At 34.2% G+C, this 8,102-nt stretch overlaps 1 pseudogene; it reads left to right on the top strand.

The window, feature by feature from the left end:
* Positions 1–6,873: 6,873 nt before the first annotated feature.
* On the top strand, positions 6,874–7,900 carry LOC107517488 (annotated as a pseudogene).
* Positions 7,901–8,102: the final 202 nt, after the last annotated feature.

Here is an 8,102-nt window from a genome sequence, read left to right as displayed (position 1 = left end):
TTTTCTTACAGATAAGCACTTTAGAATATCTGCTATTAAAGTGACTACTCACTGATGGTCTCATGGGACAGACAATGGTTCTAAAAACTAACAGGACTCTATGTATAATTCCAGCAAGGAGTTAAAATATTTCTAAGTATGCTTGTCGTAAATATTTTTATTTTGGTCTAAAGTTTTTTAAAGGATTTAGTTTTTAAAGAGTTGCTTCAAAAATATCAATATGAATTTATTACCTTTAAAAATATTTTCTAGCTGTATTACTAAATGGGTCTATAAGAGGTGTCATTTTTTTAAAAAACCATCATTAATCATTTGGAAAAACCTATTTGCATTCAGATGTTGGTCCCTAATACTGTCCTACTCAAAAGGAACCAGAGTTGCTTGTGATAGGAATTTCAGAATGATCCAGAATCTACTTGTTGTTTCCAGAGAGACATAATATTTTTAAAAAATAAAATAAAGATGGAAAGGGAAATCGTTTAAAAAATGAAACAGATTGTTTAAAGTGGGTCCACTGGTGTGGATCTTACATTTTGAGGATTTTAAAGAAAATGATGATTCCTCAAAGCTATGAGCGAATAATATGAGGTATTTTAAAGGGAGGGCAAATGTAAATTCCGGTGAGTTATTGTGGACAAAGTTTATATGAAGCAACTTGAACTGTGTGCATACTACATTCAGGCATTATTAAATATCTGAACTTAAAATCTCTTTGCAACTTTCCATAGATTTTTTTTTATTGTACCTTGTTATTTAAAAAAGAAAAAAAAAAAAACAAATATAAAAGACCGTTCAGAGATAGGGTAGGCTCCAATATCCATGTCACCAAGGACCCCTGTCCTTTTCATGTCATTTGGTCATGCACAGTGTTAGCATCTCTACAAGGCTGGTTGTCTAATGAGCATAGGTTGTCATAAGATGGCTCCCAGAAGTTAATTGAAGAACTTTACAGCCAGTTCTTCTCTTCAATCTGCTGCGGACAACTTTAGCCTCATGCTTGTCTCTAGGTGGCTAACAAGAGCCTTCAGGTGTCCATCTGCCTTTGCTGTAATTGACTTAGATTCATTAGGAAACACCCTTGAATTTAAAGATGGGGTCAGGCTCCTCTGGTTACCTGGAATGAATTCCTGAATGAAATCAAATTTGATTAGAAATGAGGATGAGTATAATGGATAGTTGATAGGCAATTAACTGTGGCCACTACCAGCTAAAAAATGTAATCTAGATTTGGAGTACAAAAGGCTTGGGAAGTCAAAATAAGTAACATTAAGTTGTGATAGAGGCTAAAGATTAAAGTAACATGTATCATTGAAGGCACAGTAATAATTATGTAAAATGAAACCTAAGAATATCCAGGAGATGTATGATGTGTGATTTGAATTAAAAAACATGGACTTGAAAAAACCATGGACTTGAAAAAACCCAATGATATTAGCCTTTATATGCCACTTATACTCAATCCTGGAAAATACCCAGGTTTTGTGTCCTAGTTACAGCTCTGCAATTTATAGCCCAAACTTGTAATTGTTTCCTAGTCTTAAATTTTTGCTGATAAGACTTGGTTAAAATTGGAACTGTTAATTCCACTCTCTATGAGTATTCAATAATTTTAAAATCCCAGTGGAAGTGTGAAAGTAAGGATAAAGAAGAGTAAATAAGCCAAACTAATTCAGTTCAATTATTACATTAATAATATTTGTAAACATGTTATAATCAGTGCAGATTTTTTTTTCTCTTTTTTAAGGTATTTTTGATCCTTAGGAAAACCATAATTTAAATTGTAGGTGTTTTAACTGCTTAGGAAAATTATGATTAATGTTTAAATTATTTAATGGCATTTAATCATCTAAATATAATGGTTATACATGTATGGGGAACTTAAAACTGTGAGATTTATAAACTAATCAAAGACAAAAGTGAAAATGAGTATTTTTTATTTTAATTAACCCAAATTACCAAATTTATAAATAAAATAGCAAGATTTGTTAAGTTGAGCTTAGGGGCTTTAAGAAAACAAAATCATATTTATAATTTTAATAGAAATTAAGCATGCTGATTATAAAGATTACTACTTTTCACACGCAAATTTCCCCTTCAGACAGCACCTAAGATCAGTTTGGGTATGCTGTAAGCAAGGATTTAATTAGGGGAAGGTGAAGATTGTATGCTTCCCCAGCTAGCATATGTAATACCATCTATATAACTTAGGACTTTGGTTTTTATCACCTGAGGTAGTAAGGATTCTGATTATGACTCCTGGTGGTGTAAATTATGGACATCAAAGGGCAGGAAAAGGCCCCTGAGTAAGATAAATATCTGAAACATCACTTCTTCACTCTTTATTATTAGGTGGTGATAAGGTCAGAAAGAAGGAATTGGGAGGGGCTGAAGACTATTTTGTAGAAATGGAGCTTGTGAAATCTTTAGTGTTCTTTTATTTTGCCTTGGACCAAGCAAAGTTATGTTTGAGTTAATGGTGGTGATAGATAATGTGTGGCTGAGAAGCAAATCAGATGTCTGTGAGTCACCTGATCTCTCCTTCCACTAAATTGCCTCTGAATCCTAACAGGTTCCAAGTTTGATTAATGAGTATAGGAGGTTAGACCGGTGAGTTCTAATACCAGTTTTTAATGACTTGGCTCTTTACTATAAGCACTTATGTTCATAGCAGATTATGGGTTTTCCCTATGGCATTTAAAACTTACTTGTAGCAGATGCTGTTAGTGAAGATATCCAGAATCCCACAAGTCATTGGCCCTCTAGTGGCATCTATGGTTAATGGATCTTTGAAAGCACGAGTCATCTGAGCAGTTAGTTCACTTGCCAGAGATGCTGAGGCCACAAGTTTGATCCCCGGAATTCTACAAGTCTATCAAATATCTTGTTTCTAAGAGAAGAATAGGTGGTAAGTATATTATGATGTCTATATGATGGACAGATGTTTGAAGGTTCTGCTCTAATAAAGCGTCATCCTCTAAGCAACTCATGTGAACTTAGAGTGGATCAAGGGCTTTGAAGAAGTACTTATAGTGATGCTATTATGAGCTTGAGAAGGCTTTATATCAGCCCCACCTCCTTTTAGTTTTAATAAAATCATTCCTCATTTGCTGTGCAGTAACCAGATTAGCAGGTGTTGTTCAAACTTTCATCAAAACAGTGCTTTTTTTTCTGTACCAACACCCTAGAATTAAATCCTTCCCCTACCCCCTCCACTAACCGTAATAATAACAATTTTCCTTAATGAAAGAAAAAAAGAAATTATCCATAGGAATGCCAAAATTCAGAAAGGTTCAGTATGAGTCACTCTGATACTTGCATAAATCTGCCAGTGAGAAGAATCAGGATGCTAAAAAGAAGTTATAGTGGAATTTGAGGAGTAGATTAGTTAGAACAGTACTTCTCTACCTTGAATGTGTGTACACATCATCTGAGGAATTCTCTTAATATGCAGAAAATGATTCAATAAGTCTGGAAATCTGAATTTCTAACAAGCTCCCAGGTGATGCTAATATACAGTGTCCAAAGGGTATGGTGAATTAGATTTGGCTGAGGCCAGAAAAGACACGATTAGATATTTAGTGAGTGGGTCACTGTATCAGGAGACTCCAGCTATTAACCTCAAATGTAGAGTAAGAGCTGGTTCAGGACATAAAATCTGGTCACCTAAAAAAGTGGGTAGGTGTGGGCTAGACAAGACACTGGGAATCACCAATGCACTCTAAGCCAGAAGAAAACAAGATAAATTTGGTTGAAACACCATATTCTAGACCTATCTATTAGGATGGAGTATGAGCCTAATATCATCCTTTTGATGACATTATTGCTTGATAATATATAAGCAAAGTACAAGTCTAACACTGCTTGTATGTCTCTAAACCCCTTGTCCAAATTCAAGAATTTAAGATGTCTTTTGTGAGTCATTCCTGATAAATGCAGAGAATGTTTCTTTATTATTTATTTATATATTTGATATATATATATGTATGTATGTATGTATGTATATATATATCCATCCATCCATCCATCCATCATGAATTTCGCACATTCTAACCATTTCTTTGGTTAGAATGATTTTTCCTTCACTTTATCAATAGCGGTCTTCTTCATTATTTAGTTCTCACTTTAAATGCTATATTTCCTAATAGACTTTTCCCTCATCCCCTATCTATAGGTTTCTCTGTCATTGCTTCTCATAGTGTCCTTTGAGTCTCCTTCTCAATTATTTGCTCATTTCCGTGTTCCATTTTATTCAATCAGTATTTATTGTGCTTATATCAGATGACAGGACTATCCTTCATGCTAGATATATAGCAGTGAACCAAACAGAAAAATGTTTGTTTTCAATTCTAATAATTTTTTCATAGACTTAAAGTTTGTAATAATTTATTCGAATTGTTTAATTGTTAAAATGTTAGATTCCTTGAGTCTAAATATCACAAATGTCCTATTCATCTTCAACATCTGTTGAATGATTTGATGAAAGTGAACAATGGAGCTAAAATTTTTTCTATAAAAGATAGACAACTACACAAAGAAAAATTACAATAAGTTCTTAAGTAGGAGATTTGTGATGACATAGGAACAAGATTACATATTCAAGGCTAATTGATGGTTAGTGGAAACCTTATTTGAGCAGAACCCTGAAAAATAAGAGAATATAACATGTAAAGGGGAAGAAGAAAATAATGCTCTAGATATAGGGAACAACATGTTGAAAAGCATGGAACAAAAAGAAAGTATGGTCGTTTTGTGATCCCCTCCGCCAGGAAAAAAAAAAAAAAATAAGTATGGCTGGTGCATAGAGTCCAAGGAATGGAATAGCAAGAAATAAGCCTGGAAATCAGAGAGAAGACACTATATGAAAACTGTACGAATAAGCAAAACCTTGTAAAAAATTGAGAAATTTAGACTTTATCCTAAGGTCAATGGAGAGTGACTGAAGACTTCTAAATGAGGACACCGTAAGTTCAGAAACATAATATACAAGATCCATGGATGCACCGTGAACAATAAATTAGACAGAAGCAAAACTATAGACTAGATTGAAGACTATTACAGTAATCTGGGCTAAATCTACTAAAATCTATCAGATTTAGTAAATGAGTTTAGAAATGGTATGATATAAAAGCAATCACAAAAAGTAAGTGTATTTCTGTATACTAGCAATGAACAATTCAAAAACGAAATTAAGAAAATTCCCCTCACAATAGTATCAAAAGAGATAAAATATTTAGGAATAACATTTAATAGTTATAAAATAAATATTAAAATTATAAAATATTGTTAAGAGAAATGGAAGAACTAAATAAATGGAATGACATCACATATTTATGCATTTAATATTGTTAAAATGATTTCAGGTAGAAGCATGACAAAAAATATGTATTTTAGAATATGAAACTGACACTGATGTGGACATAGGAATAATGTTTACTCTAGGAAGCTAAAGAGGCCTGCTCTAAAAGGTCATGTTTTTAAAAAAACATGAATGCGTATTTGTATGAGAATTCACTAATTATGAAATCATGGCAGCTAATTCAAATTAAAATCACGCACTCCTCCATTTGGCGGGGCCCAATTTTCTGTCTTTCCCAATATGACTTCTGGAAGGATAAAACCTGTACCTTCCATCTTGCAGCCTCTAGAATCATAGCAGAAGTCATCGCTAATGTTCTTACTGCAATGGGGATTTCACACTGCCCGACTGTTTTTAACCCTCTTTATGGATGGAGTTAAATATTACCCTCTATGCTCTTCCCTCTCCTCTTCCTACCTTCCAGCAGTCCACATGTTCACCTCCTTCACAAGGATCCCTTCACTGTAGAAATGTTTGTCTTTTTTTTGAATTTTTACACTCTGTTTCTTTTGCTGCAGGGTCTGATGCTCGTGACTCTACTGCTTCTAATTTTCCTGCCATCCTCACTCACTGTCTTTGATCTTCTGATTGTTTTTACTATCATCTTTGCTACTTCTAGCACGTCCACTTTCTCTGTCTGTCTCCCTAACTTTTCTCATCCTATGCCTGCATTTCGTTTTTCTCTTCTAAATCCCCCAATTTTCCATATTGACTACCTCTTAATAGTAGTGGCAGTGGCAATGGTTCTGAGACTTCCATAATTTCTAGTTGGTGAACTAATTACTCATGGTATATAATGGGATAATCTTCATGTTTTGGCAATCCATTTTTGTTTTTCAAGGAGCATGGTGATTAAGAGTATACTCTGCAGTCACATAGCTTGAATTCAAATTCTGTATCTGCTACTTTCTAGTTAACTTGTACTTGTTTTTATTTAAATCTTCAAAGACTCCGTTTTATGTTAGTAATAATTACCTGATAGGATTGTAATAAGGACAAAAGGTTAATCTACATAAAGTATATATTGAAGTGCCTGGAATTCGATAATGTTTCAATAAATGTCAGTTTGTTTTTTTCATTATCAGATATTTCCTTATTTTCTCCCAATTATTATAGTAAGTTTTCCTTTCCCATTTTCTACTTTTTAGATTTAAAAACATTGCAGAAGTTTCTAGGTACTAGACAATTTTTAAGGATAAATACGATTTTTCTGCTTTATGTCTTTTTTTTCCTTATGGAGAGAATGTTAATGGGATTACTTTTATTTGATATAATATCTGGATTATTTAATAGTAAACTATGTTATGAACGGGTTTCTAAGTAAAACTAAGTAGAATCCATAATTCCTGAATTTGTATTTGTATTCACAAATACAAATCTGTTGGGGCAAGGTGTAATATAGAAGATAGAAATAGACTGGAAGTAAAAAAACAGTTCTTATTTTAGAATTACCATTGTATAGCTGCTGCCTTTGGTGCAGTTCAACTTAACCTAGATAGGTCTAGGTAGAGATTAGATCAAATATATGCTTTTTGTTAAGGGGTACCCATATTCCAGGACTTTGGTGTGCTGTGAGAGCAAGAGCTTAAACAAATCCATAGTTTTAACATAAGCACACCTTCTAGAGCAGATTTTTACTCAAAGATTTGGGAAAGACACAATAACTGATTACTAATAGTAAGATTAGCTCAGTCAGACAGGCCCAGAGATGCTTCTGGAAGTAACATTACAAGAACTCCAAATTTAGTTCAAACTTGTACTGATTGGTGATGATGAAACTGGAAAAAACTACATTTGTGAAACATCTGACTGTTGAATTTGAGAAGTATGTAGCTACGTCGGTGTTGAGATCCATTCCCTTGTGTTCCACACCAACAGAGGACCTATTAAGTTTAATGGATGGGATACAGCTGGTCAGGAGAAATTTGGTGGACTGAGAGACGGCTATTACATCCAAGCCCAGTTTGCCACTATAATGCTTGATGTAACTTCACGAGTTACTTACAAGGAGGTGCCTAACTGGCATAGAGATCTGGTACAAGTATGTGGAAACATCCCGATCGTCTTGTGTGTGAAAGTGTATATCGAGGAGAGAAAAGTTCAGGCAAAATCAATTGTCTTCCACCTAGAGAAGAATCTTCAGTACTATGACATTTCTGCCAAAATAAGTTCAACTTTGAAAAGCCCTGTCTCTGGCTCACTTGAACACTAACTGAAGACCCTAACTTGGAATTTGTAGCCATGCCTGCTCTTGCCTCACCAGAGGTTGTCATGGACCCAGCTTTGGCAGCATAATATGAGCATGATCTAGAGGTTGCTCAGACAACTGCTCTGTGGGATGAGGATGATGACCTGTGAGAAAGTGGAGCTGGAGCTTAGGGTCAGAAGGCTAGTCTCATAGGCAACTGTCCTGTGATGTCAGTGGTAAAGCGTATTTGCCACTTTGTTATGTAGCTAAGCAGAACATGTGCTTCATCTTTGGGATGCTAAAGGAGATAAACAAGCTTTGGAGTGAAAGTGGCAGTTAAAAAAAAATACCTTTATTTTTTGGACCTGCATATTTAGCTGTTTTAGAACACTGTTGCCTTACTGAGTTTCAAATATAAGACTACTATAGCGATAGCACAATATTCATTGGTGAAATCTTGTTTGTTACTGTCATTCCTATTCCTTTTAGTTTGGAATCAGAATAAAGTTGTATTTCAAATATCTAAAAATAGTAAGATTAGTATATTATTAGATTTTA

The sequence above is a fragment of the Rousettus aegyptiacus genome, unplaced genomic scaffold (genome assembly GCF_014176215.1).
Source record: "Rousettus aegyptiacus isolate mRouAeg1 unplaced genomic scaffold, mRouAeg1.p scaffold_m13_p_4, whole genome shotgun sequence".
NCBI classification, from domain to species: Eukaryota; Metazoa; Chordata; class Mammalia; order Chiroptera; family Pteropodidae; genus Rousettus; species Rousettus aegyptiacus.
The sequence above is the reverse complement of the archived record's forward strand: the minus strand, read 5'-3'. Positions and strand labels throughout refer to the sequence as shown.